General features: G+C 43.2%; 10 non-coding genes across 10 annotated transcripts; all 10 read right to left on the bottom strand.

Moving 5' to 3' along the window:
- Positions 1–3,788: 3,788 nt before the first annotated feature.
- Positions 3,789–3,861, bottom strand: trnar-ccu (transfer RNA arginine (anticodon CCU)). The gene has a single exon. It is a non-coding gene; the product is annotated as a tRNA-Arg (tRNA).
- A 677-nt stretch (positions 3,862–4,538) lies between these two features.
- On the bottom strand, positions 4,539–4,610 carry trnai-uau (transfer RNA isoleucine (anticodon UAU)). The gene has a single exon. It is a non-coding gene; the product is annotated as a tRNA-Ile (tRNA).
- A 743-nt stretch (positions 4,611–5,353) lies between these two features.
- Positions 5,354–5,426, bottom strand: trnar-ccu (transfer RNA arginine (anticodon CCU)). The gene has a single exon. It is a non-coding gene; the product is annotated as a tRNA-Arg (tRNA).
- Positions 5,427–10,536: 5,110 nt separating this feature from the next.
- trnar-ccu (transfer RNA arginine (anticodon CCU)) lies at positions 10,537–10,609 on the bottom strand. Its single transcript has one exon. It is a non-coding gene; the product is annotated as a tRNA-Arg (tRNA).
- Positions 10,610–11,287: 678 nt separating this feature from the next.
- Positions 11,288–11,359, bottom strand: trnam-cau (transfer RNA methionine (anticodon CAU)). The gene has a single exon. It is a non-coding gene; the product is annotated as a tRNA-Met (tRNA).
- A 472-nt stretch (positions 11,360–11,831) lies between these two features.
- Positions 11,832–11,904, bottom strand: trnar-ccu (transfer RNA arginine (anticodon CCU)). Its single transcript has one exon. It is a non-coding gene; the product is annotated as a tRNA-Arg (tRNA).
- Positions 11,905–12,581: 677 nt separating this feature from the next.
- On the bottom strand, positions 12,582–12,653 carry trnai-uau (transfer RNA isoleucine (anticodon UAU)). Its single transcript has one exon. It is a non-coding gene; the product is annotated as a tRNA-Ile (tRNA).
- A 199-nt stretch (positions 12,654–12,852) lies between these two features.
- trnam-cau (transfer RNA methionine (anticodon CAU)) lies at positions 12,853–12,924 on the bottom strand. Its single transcript has one exon. It is a non-coding gene; the product is annotated as a tRNA-Met (tRNA).
- Positions 12,925–14,216: 1,292 nt separating this feature from the next.
- trnam-cau (transfer RNA methionine (anticodon CAU)) lies at positions 14,217–14,288 on the bottom strand. The gene has a single exon. It is a non-coding gene; the product is annotated as a tRNA-Met (tRNA).
- Positions 14,289–15,111: 823 nt separating this feature from the next.
- On the bottom strand, positions 15,112–15,184 carry trnar-ccu (transfer RNA arginine (anticodon CCU)). Its single transcript has one exon. It is a non-coding gene; the product is annotated as a tRNA-Arg (tRNA).
- Between the last annotated feature and the right edge of the window lie 2,455 nt (positions 15,185–17,639).

Raw genomic sequence — 17,639 nt, 5'->3', positions numbered from 1 at the left:
TCTTAGGCCACTGGGATACTGTGTAAACAGTATGACCTATACGAACTGTTGGAAGAGGTAAAAAAATATATATAATGGCACTGAGACATTATGCCCATGAAACGACACATTTTTAAAAAATGTTGTTCGCACTTAAAATAAACTGTTTAGCAGAGGATGGTTTCGACCCATCGACCTCTGGGTTATGGGCCCAGCACGCTTCCGCTGCGCCACTCTGTTTCCATCCAACCCAGATGGGACTTAAACCCACAATCCCTGGCTTAGGAGGCCAGTGCCTTATCCATTAGGCCACTGGGGCACTGTCTACCAGTGTCTGCAAATAGTACGAACTGATACAAGGAGTAAAAACAATGTGTACTGGATAGCACTGAGACACGCAAATGAAATTTGGCTTTCTAATTTCTGTTTGCGTTTCATTTTTGAAAATGATCTGTTTAGCAGAGGATGGTTTCGATCCATCGACCTCTGGGTTATGGGCCCAGCACGCTTCCGCTGTGCCACTCTGCTCTCAGCCACTTCAGAAAAGACTAGAACTCACAATCCATGGCTTAGGAGTCCAGTATCTTAGGCCACTGGGATACTGTGTAAACAGTATGACCTATACGAACTGTTGGAAGAGGTAAAAAAATATATATAATGGCACTGAGACATGCCCATGAAACGACACATTTTTTAAAAATGTTGTTCGCACTTAAAATAAACTGTTTAGCAGAGGATGGTTTCGATCCATCGATCTCTGGGTTATGGGCCCAGCACGCTTCCGCTGCACCACGCTGCTCTCAGCCACTTCAGAAAAGACTAGAACTCACAATCCATGGCTTAGGAGTCCAGTATCTTAGGCCACTGGGATACTGTGTAAACAGTATGACCTATACGAACTGTTGGAAGAGGTAAAAAAAAATATATAATGGCACTGAGACATTATGCCCATGAAACGACACATTTTTTAAAAATGTTGTTCGCACTTAAAATAAACTGTTTAGCAGAGGATGGTTTCGACCCATCGACCTCTGGGTTATGGGCCCAGCACGCTTCCGCTGCGCCACTCTGTTTCCATCCAACCCAGATGGGACTTAAACCCACAATCCCTGGCTTAGGAGGCCAGTGCCTTATCCATTAGGCCACTGGGGCACTGTCTACCAGTGTCTGCAAATAGTACGAACTGATACAAGGAGTAAAAACAATGTGTACTGGATAGCACTGAGACACGCAAATGAAATTTAGCTTTCTAATTTCTGTTTGCGTTTCATTTTTGAAAATAATCTGTTTAGCAGAGGATGGTTTCGATCCATCGACCGCTGGGTTATGGGCCCAGCACGCTTCCGCTGTGCCACTCTGCTCTCAGCCACTTCAGAAAAGACTAGAACTCACAATCCATGGCTTAGGAGTCCAGTATCTTAGGCCACTGGGATACTGTGTAAACAGTATGACCTATACGAACTGTTGGAAGAGGTAAAAAAAAAATTATAATGGCACTGAGACATGCCCATGAAACGACACATTTAAAAAAAATGTTGTTCGCACTTAAAATGAACTGTTTAGCAGAGGATGGTTTCGATCCATCAACCTCTGGGTTATGGGCCAAGCACGCTTCCGCTGCACCACTCTGCTCTCAGCCACTTCAGAAAAGACTAGAACTCACAATCCATGGCTTAGGAGTCCAGTATCTTAGGCCACTGGGATACTGTGTAAACAGTATGACCTATACGAACTGTTGGAAGAGGTAAAAAAATATATATAATGGCACTGAGACATGCCCATGAAAGGACACATTTTTTAAAACTGTTGTTCGCACTTAAAATAAACTGTTTAGCAGAGGATGGTTTCGATCCATCGACCTCTGGGTTATGGGCCCAGCACGCTTCCGCTGCGCCACTCTGCTCTCAGCCACTTCAGAAAAGACTAGAACTCACAATCCATGGCTTAGGAGTCCAGTATCTTAGGCCACTGGGATACTGTGTAAACAGTATGACCTATACGAACTGTTGGAAGAGGTAAAAAAAAAATTATAATGGCACTGAGACATTATGCCCATGAAATGACACATTTTTTAAAAATGTTGTTCGCACTTAAAATAAACTGTTTAGCAGAGGATGGTTTCGATCCATCGACCTCTGGGTTATGGGACCAGTACGCTTCCGCTGCGCCACTCTGCTCTCATCACCTTCAGAAAAGACTAGAACTCACAATCCATTGCTTAGGAGTCCAGTGTCTTAGGCCACTGGGATACTGTGTAAACAGTATGACCTATACGAACTGTTGGAAGAGGTAAAAAAATATATATAATGGCACTGAGACATGCCCATGAAACGACACATTTTTAAAAAATGTTGTTCGCACTTAAAATAAACTGTTTAGCAGAGGATGGTTTCGATCCATCGACCTTTGGGTTATGGGCCCAGCACGCTTCCGCTTCGCCACTCTGCTCGCAGCCACTTCAGAAAAGACTACAACTCACAATCCATGGCTTAGGAGTCCAGTATCTTAGGCCACTGGGATACTGTGTAAACAGTATGACCTATACGAACTGTTGGAAGAGGTAAAAAAAAATATATAATGGCACTGAGACATGCCCATGAAACGACACATTTTTTAAAAATGTTGTTCGCACTTAAAATAAACTGTTTAGCAGAGGATGTTTCGATCCATCGACCTCTGGGTTATGGGCCCAGCACGCTTCCGCTGCGCCACTCTGCTCTCATCCGCTTCAGAAAAGACTAGAACTCACAATCCATTGCTTAGGAGTCCAGTGTCTTAGGCCACTGGGATACTGTGTAAACAGTATGACCTATACGAACTGTTGGAAGAGGTAAAAAAATATATATAATGGCACTGAGACATGCCCATGAAACGACACATTTTTTAAAAATGTTGTTCGCACTTAAAATAAACTGTTTAGCAGAGGATGGTTTCGATCCATCGACCTCTGGGTTATGGGCCCAGCACGCTTCCGCTGCGCCACTCTACTCTCATCTGCTTCAGAAAAGACTAGAACTCACAATCCATTGCTTAGGAGTCCAGTGTCTTAGGCCACTGGGATACTGTGTAAACAGTATGACCTATACGAACTGTTGGAAGAGGTAAAAAAATATATATAATGGCACTGAGACATGCCCATGAAACGACACATTTTTTAAAAATGTTGTTCGCACTTAAAATAAACTGTTTAGCAGAGGATGGTTTCGATCCATCGACCTCTGGGTTATGGGCCCAGCACGCTTCCGCTGTGCCACTCTGCTCTCAGCCACTTCAGAAAAGACTAGAACTCACAATCCATGGCTTAGGAGTCCAGTATCTTAGGCCACTGGGATCCTGTGTAAACAGTATGACCTATACGAACTGTTGGAAGAGGTAAAAAAAATATATATAATGGCGCTGAGACATGCCCATGAAACGACACATTTTTTAAAAATGTTGTTCGCACTTAAAATAAACTGTTTAGCAGAGGATGGTTTCGATCCATCGACCTCTGGGTTATGGGAACAGCACGCTTCCGCTGCGCCACTCTGCTCTCAGCCACTTCAGAAAAGACTAGAACTCACAATCCATGGCTTAGGAGTCCAGTATCTTAGGCCACTGGGATACTGTGTAAACCGTATGACCTATACAAACTGTTGGAAGAGGTAAAAAAATATATATAATGGCACTGAGACATGCCCATGAAACGACACATTTTTTAAAAATGTCGTTCGCACTTAAAATAAACTGTTTAGCAGAGGATGGTTTCGATCCATCGACCACTGGGTTATGGGCCCAGCACGCTTCCGCTGCGCCACTCTGCTTCCATCCACCCCAGATGGGACTTGAACCCAAAAACCCTGGCTTAGGAGGCCAGTGCCTTATCCATTAGGCCACTGGGGCACTGTCTACCTTTTGTAAATAGTACGAACTGATACAAGCAGTAAAAACATTGTGTACTGGATAGCACTGAGACACGTAAATGAAATTTAGCTTTCTAATTTCTGTTTGCGTTTCATTTTTGAAAATAATCTGTTTAGCAGAGGATGGTTTCGATCCATCGACCTCTGGGTTATTGGCCCAGCACGCTTCCGCTGCGCCACTCTGCTCTCAGCCACTTCAGAAAAGACTAGAACTCACAATCCATGGCTTAGGAGTCCAGTATCTTAGGCCACTGGGATACTGTGTAAACAGTATGACCTATACGAACTGTTGGAAGAGGTAAAAAAAAATTATAATGGCACTGAGACATTATGCCCATGAAACGACACATTTTTTAAAAATGTCGTTCGCACTTAAAATAAACTGTTTAGCAGAGGATGGTTTCGATCCATCGACCTCTGGGTTATGGGCCTAGCACTCTTCCGCTGTGCCACTCTGCTCTCAGCCACTTCAGAAAAGGCTAGAACTCAAAATATTTGGCTTAGGAGTCCAGTATCTTAGGCCACTGGGATACTGTGTAAACAGTATGACCTATACGAACTGTTGGAAGAGGTAAAAAATATATATAATGGCACTGAGACATGCCCATGAAACGACACATTTTTAAAAAATGTTGTTCGCACTTAAAATAAACTGTTTAGCAGAGGATGGTTTCGATCCATCGACCTCTGGGTTATAAGCCCAGCACGCTTCCGCTGCGCCACTCTGCTCTCAGCCATTTCAGAATAGACTAGAACTCACAATCCATGGCTTAGGAGTCCAGTATCTTAGGCCACTGGGAAACTGTGTAAACAGTATGACCTATACGAACTGTTGGAAGAGGTAAAAAAATATATATAATGGCACTGAGACATGCCCATGAAACGACACATTTTTAAAAAATGTTGTTCGCACTTAAAATAAACTGTTTAGCAGAGGATGGTTTCGATCCATCGACCTCTGGGTTATGAGCCCAGCACGCTTCCGCTGCGCCACTCGGCTCTCAGCCACTTCAGAAAAGACTAGAACTCACAATCCATGGCTTAGGAGTCCAGTATCTTAGGCCACTGGGAAACTGTGTAAACAGTATGACCTATACGAACTGTTGGAAGAGGTAAAAAAATATATATAATGGCACTGAGACATGCCCATGAAACGACACATTTTTAAAAAATGTTGTTCGCACTTAAAATAAACTGTTTAGCAGAGGATGGTTTAGATCCATCGACCTTTGGGTTATGGGCCCAGCACGCTTCCGCTGCGCCACTCTGCTCTCAGCCACTTCAGAAAAGACTAGAACTCACAATCCATGGCTTAGGAGTCCAGTATCTTAGGCCACTGGGATACTGTGTAAACAGTATGACCTATACGAACTGTTGGAAGAGGTAAAAAAAAATTATAATGGCACTGAGACATTATGCCCATGAGACATTATGGGCCCAGCACGCTTCCGCTGCGTCACTCTGCTTCCATCCACCCCAGATGGGACTTGAACCCACAATCCCTGGCTTAGGAGGCCAGTGCCTTATCCATTAGGCCACTGGGGCACTGTCTACCTTTTGCAAATAGTACGAACTGATACAAGCAGTAAAAACAATGTGTACTGGATAGCACTGAGACACGCAAATGAAATTTAGCTTTCTAATTTCTGTTTGCGTTTCATTTTTGAAAATAATCTGTTTAGCAGAGGATGGTTTCGATCCATCGACTTCTGGGTTATGGGCCCAGCACGCTTCCGCTGTGCCACTCTGCTCTCAGCCACTTCAGAAAAGACTAGAACTCAAAATCTTTGGCTTAGGAGTCCAGTATCTTAGGCCACTGGGATACTGTGTAAACAGTATGACCTATACAAACTGTTGGAAGAGGTCAAAAAATATATATAATGGCACTGAGACATGCCCATGAAACGACAAATTTTTTAAAAATGTTGTTCTCACTTAAAATAAACTGTTTAGCAGAGGATGGTTTCGATTCATCGACCCCTGGGTTATCGGCACAGCACGCTTCCGCTGCGCCACTCTGCTCTCAGCCACTTCAGAAAAGACTAGAACTCAAAATCTTTGGCTGAGGAATCCAGTATCTTAGGCCACTGGGATACTGTGTAAACAGTATGACCTATACGAACTGTTGGAAGAGGTAAAAAAAAATTATAATGGCACTGAGACATTATGCCCATGAAACGACACATTTTTTAAAAATGTTGTTCGCACTTAAAATAAACTATTTAGCAGAGGATGGTTTCGATCCATCTACCTCTGGGTTATGGGCCCAGCACGCTTCCGCTGCGCCACTCTGCTCTCAGCCACTTCAGAAAAGACTCGAACTCAAAATCTTTGGCTTAGGAGTCCAGTATCTTAGGCCACTGGGATACTGTGTAAACAGTATGACCTAAACAAACTGTTGGAAGAGGTAAAAAAATATATATAATGGCACTGAGACATGCCCATGAAACGACACATTTTTAAAAAATGTTGTTCGCACTTAAAATAAACTGTTTAGCAGAGGATGTTTCGATCCATCGCCCTCTGGGTTATGGGCCCAGCACGCTTCCGCTGCGCCACTCTGCTCTCATCCCCTTCAGAAAAGACTAGAACTCACAATCCATTGCTTAGGAGTCCAGTGTATTAGGCCACTGGGATACTGTGTAAACAGTATGACCTATACGAACTGTTGGAAGAGGTAAAAAAAAAATTATAATGGCACTGAGACATGCCCATGAAACGACACATTTTTAAAAAATGTTGTTCGCACTTAAAATGAACTGTTTAGCAGAGAATGGTTTCGATCCATCGACCTCTGGGTTATGGGCCCAGCACGCTTCCGCTGCGCCACTCTGCTCTCAGCCACTTCAGAAAAGACTAGAACTCACAATCCATGGCTTAGGAGTCCAGTATCTTAGGCCACTGGGATACTGTGTAAACAGTATGACCTATACGAACTGTTGGAAGAGGTAAAACAAAAATTATAATGGCACTGAGACATTATGCCCATGAAACAACACATTTTTTAAAAATGTTGTTCGCACTTAAAATAAACTGTTTAGCAGAGGATGGTTTCGATCCATCGACCTCTGGGTTATGGGCCCAGCACGCTTCCGCTGCGCCACTCTGCTCTCAGCCACATTAGAAAAGACTAGAACTCACAATCCATGGCTTAGGAGTCCAGTATCTTAGGCCACTGGGATACTGTGTAAACAGTATGACCTATACGAACTGTTGGAAGAGGTAACAAAAAAAATTATAATGGCACTGAGACATTCTGCCCATGAAACGACACATTTTTTTAAAATGTTGTTCGCACTTAAAATAAACTATTTAGCAGAGGATGGTTTCGATCCATCTACCTCTGGTTTATGGGCCCAGCACGCTTCCGCTGCGCCACTCTGCTCTCAGCCACTTCAGAAAAGACTAGAACTCACAATCCATGGCTTAGGAGTCCAGTATCTTAGGCCACTGGGATACTGTGTAAACAGTATGACCTATACAAACTGTTGGAAGAGGTAAAAAAAAATGTATAATGGCACTGAGACATTATGCCCATGAAACGACACATTTTTTAAAAATGTTGTTCGCACTTAAAATAAACTGTTTAGCAGAGGATGGTTTCGATCCATCGACCTCTGGGTTATGGGCCCAGCACGCTTCCGCTGCGCCACTCTGCTCTCAGCCACTTCAGAAAAGACTAGAACTCAAAATCTTTGGCTTAGGAGTCCAGTATCTTAGGCCACTGGGATACTGTGTAAACAGTATGACCTATACGAACTGTTGGAAGAGGTAAAAAAATATATATAATGGCACTGAGACATGCCCATGAAACGACACATTTAAAAAAAATGTTGTTCGCACTTAAAATAAACTGTTTAGCAGAGGATGTTTCGATCCATCGACCTCTGGGTTATGGGCCCAGCACGCTTCCGCTGCTTCACTCTGCTCTCATCCCCTTCAGAAAAGACTAGAACTCACAATCCATTGCTTAGGAGTCCAGTGTCTTAGGCCACTGGGATACTGTGTAAACAGTATGACCTATACGAACTGTTGGAAGAGGTAAAAAAAAAATTATAATGGCACTGAGACATGCCCATGAAACGACACATTTTTTAAAAATGTTGTTCGCACTTAAAAAGAACTGTTTAGCAGAGGATGGTTTCGATCCATCGACCTGTGGGTTATGGGCCCAGCACGCTTCCGCTGCGCCACTCTGCTCTCATCCACTTCAGAAAAGACTAGAACTCACAATCCATGGCTTAGGAGTCCAGTATCTTAGGCCACTGGGATACTGTGTAAACAGTATGACCTATACGAACTGTTGGAAGAGGTAACAAAAAAAATTATAATGGCACTGAGACATTATGCCCATGAAACGACACATTTTTTTAAAATGTTGTTCGCACTTAAAATAAACTATTTAGCAGAGGATGGTTTCGATCCATCTACCTCTGGGTTATGGGCCCAGCACGCTTCCGCTGCGCCACTCTGCTCTCAGCCACTTCAGAAAAGACTAGAACTCACAATCCATGGCTTAGGAGTCCAGTATCTTAGGCCACTGGGATACTGTGTAAACAGTATGACCTATACGAACTGTTGGAAGAGGTAAAAAAAAATGTATAATGGCACTGAGACATTATGCCCATGAAACGACACATTTTTTAAAAATGTTGTTCGCACTTAAAATAAACTGTTTAGCAGAGGATGGTTTCGATCCATCGACCTCTGGGTTATGGGCCCAGCACGCTTCCGCTGCTCCACTCTGCTCTCAGCCACTTCAGAAAAGACTAGAACTCAAAATCTTTGGCTTAGGAGTCCAGTATCTTAGGCCACTGGGATACTGTGTAAACAGTATGACCTATACGAACTGTTGGAAGAGGTAAAAAAATATATATAATGGCACTGAGACATGCCCATGAAACGACACATTTTAAAAAAATGTTGTTCGCACTTAAAATAAACTGTTTAGCAGAGGATGTTTCGATCCATCGACCTCTGGGTTATGGGCCCAGCACGCTTCCGCTGCTTCACTCTGCTCTCATCCCCTTCAGAAAAGACTAGAACTCACAATCCATTGCTTAGGAGTCCAGTGTCTTAGGCCACTGGGATACTGTGTAAACAGTATGACCTATACGAACTGTTGGAAGAGGTAAAAAAATATATATAATGGCACTGAGACATGCCCATGAAAGGACACATTTTTTAAAACTGTTGTTCGCACTTAAAATAAACTGTTTAGCAGAGGATGGTTTCGATCCATCGACCTCTGGGTTATGGGCCCAGCACGCTTCCGCTGCGCCACTCTGCTCTCAGCCACTTCAGAAAAGACTAGAACTCACAATCCATGGCTTAGGAGTCCAGTATCTTAGGCCACTGGGATACTGTGTAAACAGTATGACCTATACGAACTGTTGGAAGAGGTAAAAAAAAAATTATAATGGCACTGAGACATTATGCCCATGAAATGACACATTTTTTAAAAATGTTGTTCGCACTTAAAATAAACTGTTTAGCAGAGGATGGTTTCGATCCATCGACCTCTGGGTTATGGGACCAGTACGCTTCCGCTGCGCCACTCTGCTCTCATCACCTTCAGAAAAGACTAGAACTCACAATCCATTGCTTAGGAGTCCAGTGTCTTAGGCCACTGGGATACTGTGTAAACAGTATGACCTATACGAACTGTTGGAAGAGGTAAAAAAATATATATAAAGGCACTGAGACATGCCCATGAAACGACACATTTTTTTAAAATGTTGTTCGCACTTAAAATAAACTGTTTAGCAGAGGATGGTTTCGATCCATCGACCTCTGGGTTATGGGCCCAGCACGCTTCCGCTGCGCCACTCTGCTCTCATCTGCTTCAGAAAAGACTAGAACTCACAATCCATTGCTTAGGAGTCCAGTGTCTTAGGCCACTGGGATACTGTGTAAACAGTATGACCTATACGAACTGTTGGAAGAGGTAAAAAAATATATATAATGGCACTGAGACATGCCCATGAAACGACACATTTTTTAAAAATGTTGTTCGCACTTAAAATAAACTGTTTAGCAGAGGATGGTTTCGATCCATCGACCTCTGGGTTATGGGCCCAGCACGCTTCCGCTGTGCCACTCTGCTCTCAGCCACTTCAGAAAAGACTAGAACTCACAATCCATGGCTTAGGAGTCCAGTATCTTAGGCCACTGGGATCCTGTGTAAACAGTATGACCTATACGAACTGTTGGAAGAGGTAAAAAAAATATATATAATGGCGCTGAGACATGCCCATGAAACGACACATTTTTTAAAAATGTTGTTCGCACTTAAAATAAACTGTTTAGCAGAGGATGGTTTCGATCCATCGACCTCTGGGTTATGGGAACAGCACGCTTCCGCTGCGCCACTCTGCTCTCAGCCACTTCAGAAAAGACTAGAACTCACAATCCATGGCTTAGGAGTCCAGTATCTTAGGCCACTGGGATACTGTGTAAACCGTATGACCTATACAAACTGTTGGAAGAGGTAAAAAAATATATATAATGGCACTGAGACATGCCCATGAAACGACACATTTTTTAAAAATGTCGTTCGCACTTAAAATAAACTGTTTAGCAGAGGATGGTTTCGATCCATCGACCACTGGGTTATGGGCCCAGCACGCTTCCGCTGCGCCACTCTGCTTCCATCCACCCCAGATGGGACTTGAACCCAAAAACCCTGGCTTAGGAGGCCAGTGCCTTATCCATTAGGCCACTGGGGCACTGTCTACCTTTTGTAAATAGTACGAACTGATACAAGCAGTAAAAACATTGTGTACTGGATAGCACTGAGACACGTAAATGAAATTTAGCTTTCTAATTTCTGTTTGCGTTTCATTTTTGAAAATAATCTGTTTAGCAGAGGATGGTTTCGATCCATCGACCTCTGGGTTATTGGCCCAGCACGCTTCCGCTGCGCCACTCTGCTCTCAGCCACTTCAGAAAAGACTAGAACTCACAATCCATGGCTTAGGAGTCCAGTATCTTAGGCCACTGGGATACTGTGTAAACAGTATGACCTATACGAACTGTTGGAAGAGGTAAAAAAAAATTATAATGGCACTGAGACATTATGCCCATGAAACGACACATTTTTTAAAAATGTCGTTCGCACTTAAAATAAACTGTTTAGCAGAGGATGGTTTCGATCCATCGACCTCTGGGTTATGGGCCTAGCACGCTTCCGCTGTGCCACTCTGCTCTCAGCCACTTCAGAAAAGGCTAGAACTCAAAATATTTGGCTTAGGAGTCCAGTATCTTAGGCCACTGGGAAACTGTGTAAACAGTATGACCTATACGAACTGTTGGAAGAGGTAAAAAAATATATATAATGGCACTGAGACATGCCCATGAAACGACACATTTTTAAAAAATGTTGTTCGCACTTAAAATAAACTGTTTAGCAGAGGATGGTTTCGATCCATCGACCTCTGGGTTATGAGCCCAGCACGCTTCCGCTGCGCCACTCTGCTCTCAGCCACTTCAGAAAAGACTAGAACTCACAATCCATGGCTTAGGAGTCCAGTGTCTTAGGCCACTGGGAAACTGTGTAAACAGTATGACCTATACGAACTGTTGGAAGAGGTAAAAAAATATATATAATGGCACTGAGACATGCCCATGAAACGACACATTTTTAAAAAATGTTGTTCGCACTTAAAATAAACTGTTTAGCAGAGGATGGTTTCGATCCATCGACCTTTGGGTTATGGGCCCAGCACGCTTCCGCTGCGCCACTCTGCTCTCAGCCACTTCAGAAAAGACTAGAACTCACAATCCATGGCTTAGGAGTCCAGTATCTTAGGCCACTGGGATACTGTGTAAACAGTATGACCTATACGAACTGTTGGAAGAGGTAAAAAAAAATTATAATGGCACTGAGACATTATGCCCATGAGACATTATGGGCCCAGCACGCTTCCGCTGCGTCACTCTGCTTCCATCCACCCCAGATGGGACTTGAACCCACAATCCCTGGCTTAGGAGGCCAGTGCCTTATCCATTAGGCCACTGGGGCACTGTCTACCTTTTGTAAATAGTACGAACTGATACAAGCAGTAAAAACATTGTGTACTGGATAGCACTGAGACACGTAAAAGAAATTTAGCTTTCTAATTTCTGTTTGCGTTTCATTTTTGAAAATAATCTGTTTAGCAGAGGATGGTTTCGATCCATCGACCTCTGGGTTATTGGCCCAGCACGCTTCCGCTGCGCCACTCTGCTCTCAGCCACTTCAGAAAAGACTAGAACTCACAATCCATGGCTTAGGAGTCCAGTATCTTAGGCCACTGGGATACTGTGTAAACAGTATGACCTATACGAACTGTTGGAAGAGGTAAAAAAAAATTATAATGGCACTGAGACATTATGCCCATGAAACGACACATTTTTTAAAAATGTCGTTCGCACTTAAAATAAACTGTTTAGCAGAGGATGGTTTCGATCCATCGACCTCTGGGTTATGGGCCTAGCACGCTTCCGCTGTGCCACTCTGCTCTCAGCCACTTCAGAAAAGGCTAGAACTCAAAATATTTGGCTTAGGAGTCCAGTATCTTAGGCCACTGGGATACTGTGTAAACAGTATGACCTATACGAACTGTTGGAAGAGGTAAAAAATATATATAATGGCACTGAGACATGCCCATGAAACGACACATTTTTAAAAAATGTTGTTCGCACTTAAAATAAACTGTTTAGCAGAGGATGGTTTCGATCCATCGACCTCTGGGTTATAAGCCCAGCACGCTTCCGCTGCGCCACTCTGCTCTCAGCCACTTCAGAATAGACTAGAACTCACAATCCATGGCTTAGGAGTCCAGTATCTTAGGCCACTGGGAAACTGTGTAAACAGTATGACCTATACGAACTGTTGGAAGAGGTAAAAAAATATATATAATGGCACTGAGACATGCCCATGAAACGACACATTTTTAAAAAATGTTGTTCGCACTTAAAATAAACTGTTTAGCAGAGGATGGTTTCGATCCATCGACCTCTGGGTTATGAGCCCAGCACGCTTCCGCTGCGCCACTCTGCTCTCAGCCACTTCAGAAAAGACTAGAACTCACAATCCATGGCTTAGGAGTCCAGTATCTTAGGCCACTGGGATACTGTGTAAACAGTATGACCTATACGAACTGTTGGAAGAGGTAAAAAAAAATGTATAATGGCACTGAGACATTATGCCCATGAAACGACACATTTTTTAAAAATGTTGTTCGCACTTAAAATAAACTGTTTAGCAGAGGATGGTTTCGATCCATCGACCTCTGGGTTATGGGCCCAGCACGCTTCCGCTGCTCCACTCTGCTCTCAGCCACTTCAGAAAAGACTAGAACTCAAAATCTTTGGCTTAGGAGTCCAGTATCTTAGGCCACTGGGATACTGTGTAAACAGTATGACCTATACGAACTGTTGGAAGAGGTAAAAAAATATATATAATGGCACTGAGACATGCCCATGAAACGACACATTTAAAAAAAATGTTGTTCGCACTTAAAATAAACTGTTTAGCAGAGGATGTTTCGATCCATCGACCTCTGGGTTATGGGCCCAGCACGCTTCCGCTGCTTCACTCTGCTCTCATCCCCTTCAGAAAAGACTAGAACTCACAATCCATTGCTTAGGAGTCCAGTGTCTTAGGCCACTGGGATACTGTGTAAACAGTATGACCTATACGAACTGTTGGAAGAGGTAAAAAAAAAATTATAATGGCACTGAGACATGCCCATGAAACGACACATTTTTTAAAAATGTTGTTCGCACTTAAAAAGAACTGTTTAGCAGAGGATGGTTTCGATCCATCGACCTCTGGGTTATGGGCCCAGCACGCTTCCGCTGCGCCACTCTGCTCTCATCCACTTCAGAAAAGACTAGAACTCACAATCCATGGCTTAGGAGTCCAGTATCTTAGGCCACTGGGATACTGTGTAAACAGTATGACCTATACGAACTGTTGGAAGAGGTAACAAAAAAAATTATAATGGCACTGAGACATTATGCCCATGAAACGACACATTTTTTTAAAATGTTGTTCGCACTTAAAATAAACTATTTAGCAGAGGATGGTTTCGATCCATCTACCTCTGGGTTATGGGCCCAGCACGCTTCCGCTGCGCCACTCTGCTCTCAGCCACTTCAGAAAAGACTAGAACTCACAATCCATGGCTTAGGAGTCCAGTATCTTAGGCAACTGGGATACTGTGTAAACAGTATGACCTATACGAACTGTTGGAAGAGGTAAAAAAAAATGGATAATGGCACTGAGACATTATCCCCATGAAAGGACACATTTTTTAAAAATGTTGTTCGCACTTAAAATAAACTGTTTAGCAGAGGATGGTTTCGATCCATCGACCTCTGGGTTATGAGCCCAGCATGCTTCCGCTGCACCACTCTGCTCTCAGCCACTTCAGAAAAGACTAGAACTCAAAATCTTTGGCTTAGGAGTCCAGTATCTTAGGCCACTGGGATACTGTGTAAACAGTATGACCTATACGAACTGTTGGAAGAGGTAAAAAAATATATATAATGCACTGAGACATGCCCATGAAACGACACATTTAAAAAAAATGTTGTTCGCACTTAAAATAAACTGTTTAGCAGAGGATGTTTCGATCCATCGACCTCTGGGTTATGGGCCCATCACGCTTCCGCTGCTTCACTCTGCTCTCATCCCCTTCAGAAAAGACTAGAACTCACAATCCATGGCTTAGGAGTCCAGTATCTTAGGCCACTGGGATACTGTGTAAACAGTATGACCTATACGAACTGTTGGAAGAGGTAACAAAAAAAATTATAATGGCACTGAGACATTATGCCCATGAAACGACACATTTTTTTAAAATGTTGTTCGCACTTAAAATAAACTATTTAGCAGAGGATGGTTTCGATCCATCTACCTCTGGGTTATGGGCCCAGCACGCTTCCGCTGCGCCACTCTGCTCTCAGCCACTTCAGAAAAGACTAGAACTCACAATTCATGGCTTAGGAGTCCAGTATCTTAGGCCACTGGGATACTGTGTAAACAGTATGACCTATACGAACTGTTGGAAGAGGTAAAAAAAAATTATAATGGCACTGAGACATTATGCCCATGAAACGACATATTTTTTAAAAATGTTGTTCGCACTTAAAATAAACTGTTTAGCAGAGGATGGTTTCGATCCATCGACCTCTGGGTTATGGGCCCAGCACGCTTCCGCTGCGCCACTCTGCTTCCATCCACCCCAGATGGGACTTGAACCCACAATCCCTGGCTTAGGAGGCCAGTGCCTTATCCATTAGGCCACTGGGGCACTGTCTACCTTTTGCAAATAGTACAAACTGATACAAGCAGTAAAAACAATGTGTACTGGATAGCACTGAGACATGCAAATGAAATTTAGCTTTCTAATTTCTGTTTGCGTTTCATTTTTGAAAATAATCTGTTTAGCAGAGGATGGTTTCGATCCATCGACCTCTGGGTTATGGGCCCTGCACGCTTCCGATACGCCACTCTGCTCTCAGCCACATCAGAAATGACTAGAATTCAAAATCTTTGGCTTAGGAGTCCAGTATCTTAGGCCACTGGGATACTGTGTAAACAGTATGACCTATACGAACTTTTGGAAGAGGTAAAAAAATATATATAATGGCACTGAGACATGCCCATGAAACGACACATTTTTAAAAAATGTTGTTCGCACTTAAAATAAACTGTTTAGCAGAGGATGTTTCGATCCATCGACCTCTGGGTTATGGGCCCAGCACGCTTCCGCTGCTTCACTCTGCTCTCATCCCCTTCAGAAAAGACTAGAACTCACAATCCATTGCTTAGGAGTCCAGTGTCTTAGGCCACTGGGATACTGTGTAAACAGTATGACCTATACGAACTGTTGGAAGAGGTAAAAAAAAAATTATAATGGCACTGAGACATGCCCATGAAACGACACATTTTTTAATAATGTTGTTCGCACTTAAAAAGAACTGTTTAGCAGAGGATGGTTTCGATCCATCGACCTCTGGGTTATGGGCCCAGCACGCTTCCGCTGCGCCACTCTGCTCTCATCCACTTCAGAAAAGACTAGAACTCACAATCCATGGCTTAGGAGTCCAGTATCTTAGGCCACTGGGATACTGTGTAAACAGTATGACCTATACGAACTGTTGGAAGAGGTAACAAAAAAAATTATAATGGCACTGAGACATTATGCCCATGAAACGACACATTTTTTTAAAATGTTGTTCGCACTTAAAATAAACTATTTAGCAGAGGATGGTTTCGATCCATCTACCTCTGGGTTATGGGCCCAGCACGCTTCCGCTGCGCCACTCTGCTCTCAGCCACTTCAGAAAAGACTAGAACTCACAATCCATGGCTTAGGAGTCCAGTATCTTAGGCCACTGGGATACTGTGTAAACAGTATGACCTATACGAACTGTTGGAAGAGGTAAAAAAAAATGTATATTGGCACTGAGACATTATGCCCATGAAACAACACATTTTTTAAAAATGTTGTTCGCACTTAAAATAAACTGTTTAGCAGAGGATGGTTTCGATCCATCGACCTCTGGGTTATGGGCCCAGCACGCTTCCGCTGCTCCACTCTGCTCTCAGCCACTTCAGAAAAGACTAGAACTCAAAATCTTTGGCTTAGGAGTCCAGTATCTTAGGCCACTGGGATACTGTGTAAACAGTATGACCTATACGAACTGTTGGAAGAGGTAAAAAAATATATATAATGGCACTGAGACATGCCCATGAAACGACACATTTTAAAAAAATGTTGTTCGCACTTAAAATAAACTGTTTAGCAGAGGATGTTTCGATCCATCGACCTCTGGGTTATGGGCCCAGCACGCTTCCGCTGCTTCACTCTGCTCTCATCCCCTTCAGAAAAGACTAGAACTCACAATCCATTGCTTAGGAGTCCAGTGTCTTAGGCCACTGGGATACTGTGTAAACAGTATGACCTATACGAACTGTTGGAAGAGGTAAAAAAAAAATTATAATGGCACTGAGACATGCCCATGAAACGACACATTTTTTAAAAATGTTGTTCGCACTTAAAAAGAACTGTTTAGCAGAGGATGGTTTCGATCCATCGACCTCTGGGTTATGGGCCCAGCACGCTTCCGCTGCGCCACTCTGCTCTCATCCACTTCAGAAAAGACTAGAACTCACAATCCATGGCTTAGGAGTCCAGTATCTTAGGCCACTGGGATACTGTGTAAACAGTATGACCTATACGAACTGTTGGAAGAGGTAACAAAAAAAATTATAATGGCACTGAGACATTATGCCCATGAAACGACACATTTTTTAAAAATGTTGTTCGCACTTAAAATAAACTATTTAGCAGAGGATGGTTTCGATCCATCTACCTCTGGGTTATGGGCCCAGCACGCTTCCGCTGCGCCACTCTGCTCTCAGCCACTTCAGAAAAGACTAGAACTCACAATCCATGGCTTAGGAGTCCAGTATCTTAGGCCACTGGGATACTGTGTAAACAGTATGACCTATACGAACTGTTGGAAGAGGTAAAAAAAAATGGATAATGGCACTGAGACATTATGCCCATGAAAGGACACATTTTTTAAAAATGTTGTTCGCACTTAAAATAAACTGTTTAGCAGAGGATGGTTTCGATCCATCGACCTCTGGGTTATGGGCCCAGCACGCTTCCGCTGCGCCACTCTGCTCTCAGCCACTTCAGAAAAGACTAGAACTCAAAATCTTTGGCTTAGGAGTCCAGTATCTTAGGCCACTGG

Source organism: Oncorhynchus clarkii, chromosome 7, assembly GCF_045791955.1.
Source record: "Oncorhynchus clarkii lewisi isolate Uvic-CL-2024 chromosome 7, UVic_Ocla_1.0, whole genome shotgun sequence".
In the NCBI taxonomy this organism is placed as follows: domain Eukaryota; kingdom Metazoa; phylum Chordata; class Actinopteri; order Salmoniformes; family Salmonidae; genus Oncorhynchus; species Oncorhynchus clarkii.
Note: the sequence above shows the minus strand (reverse complement) of the source record. Positions and strands in the feature narration are given on the sequence as shown.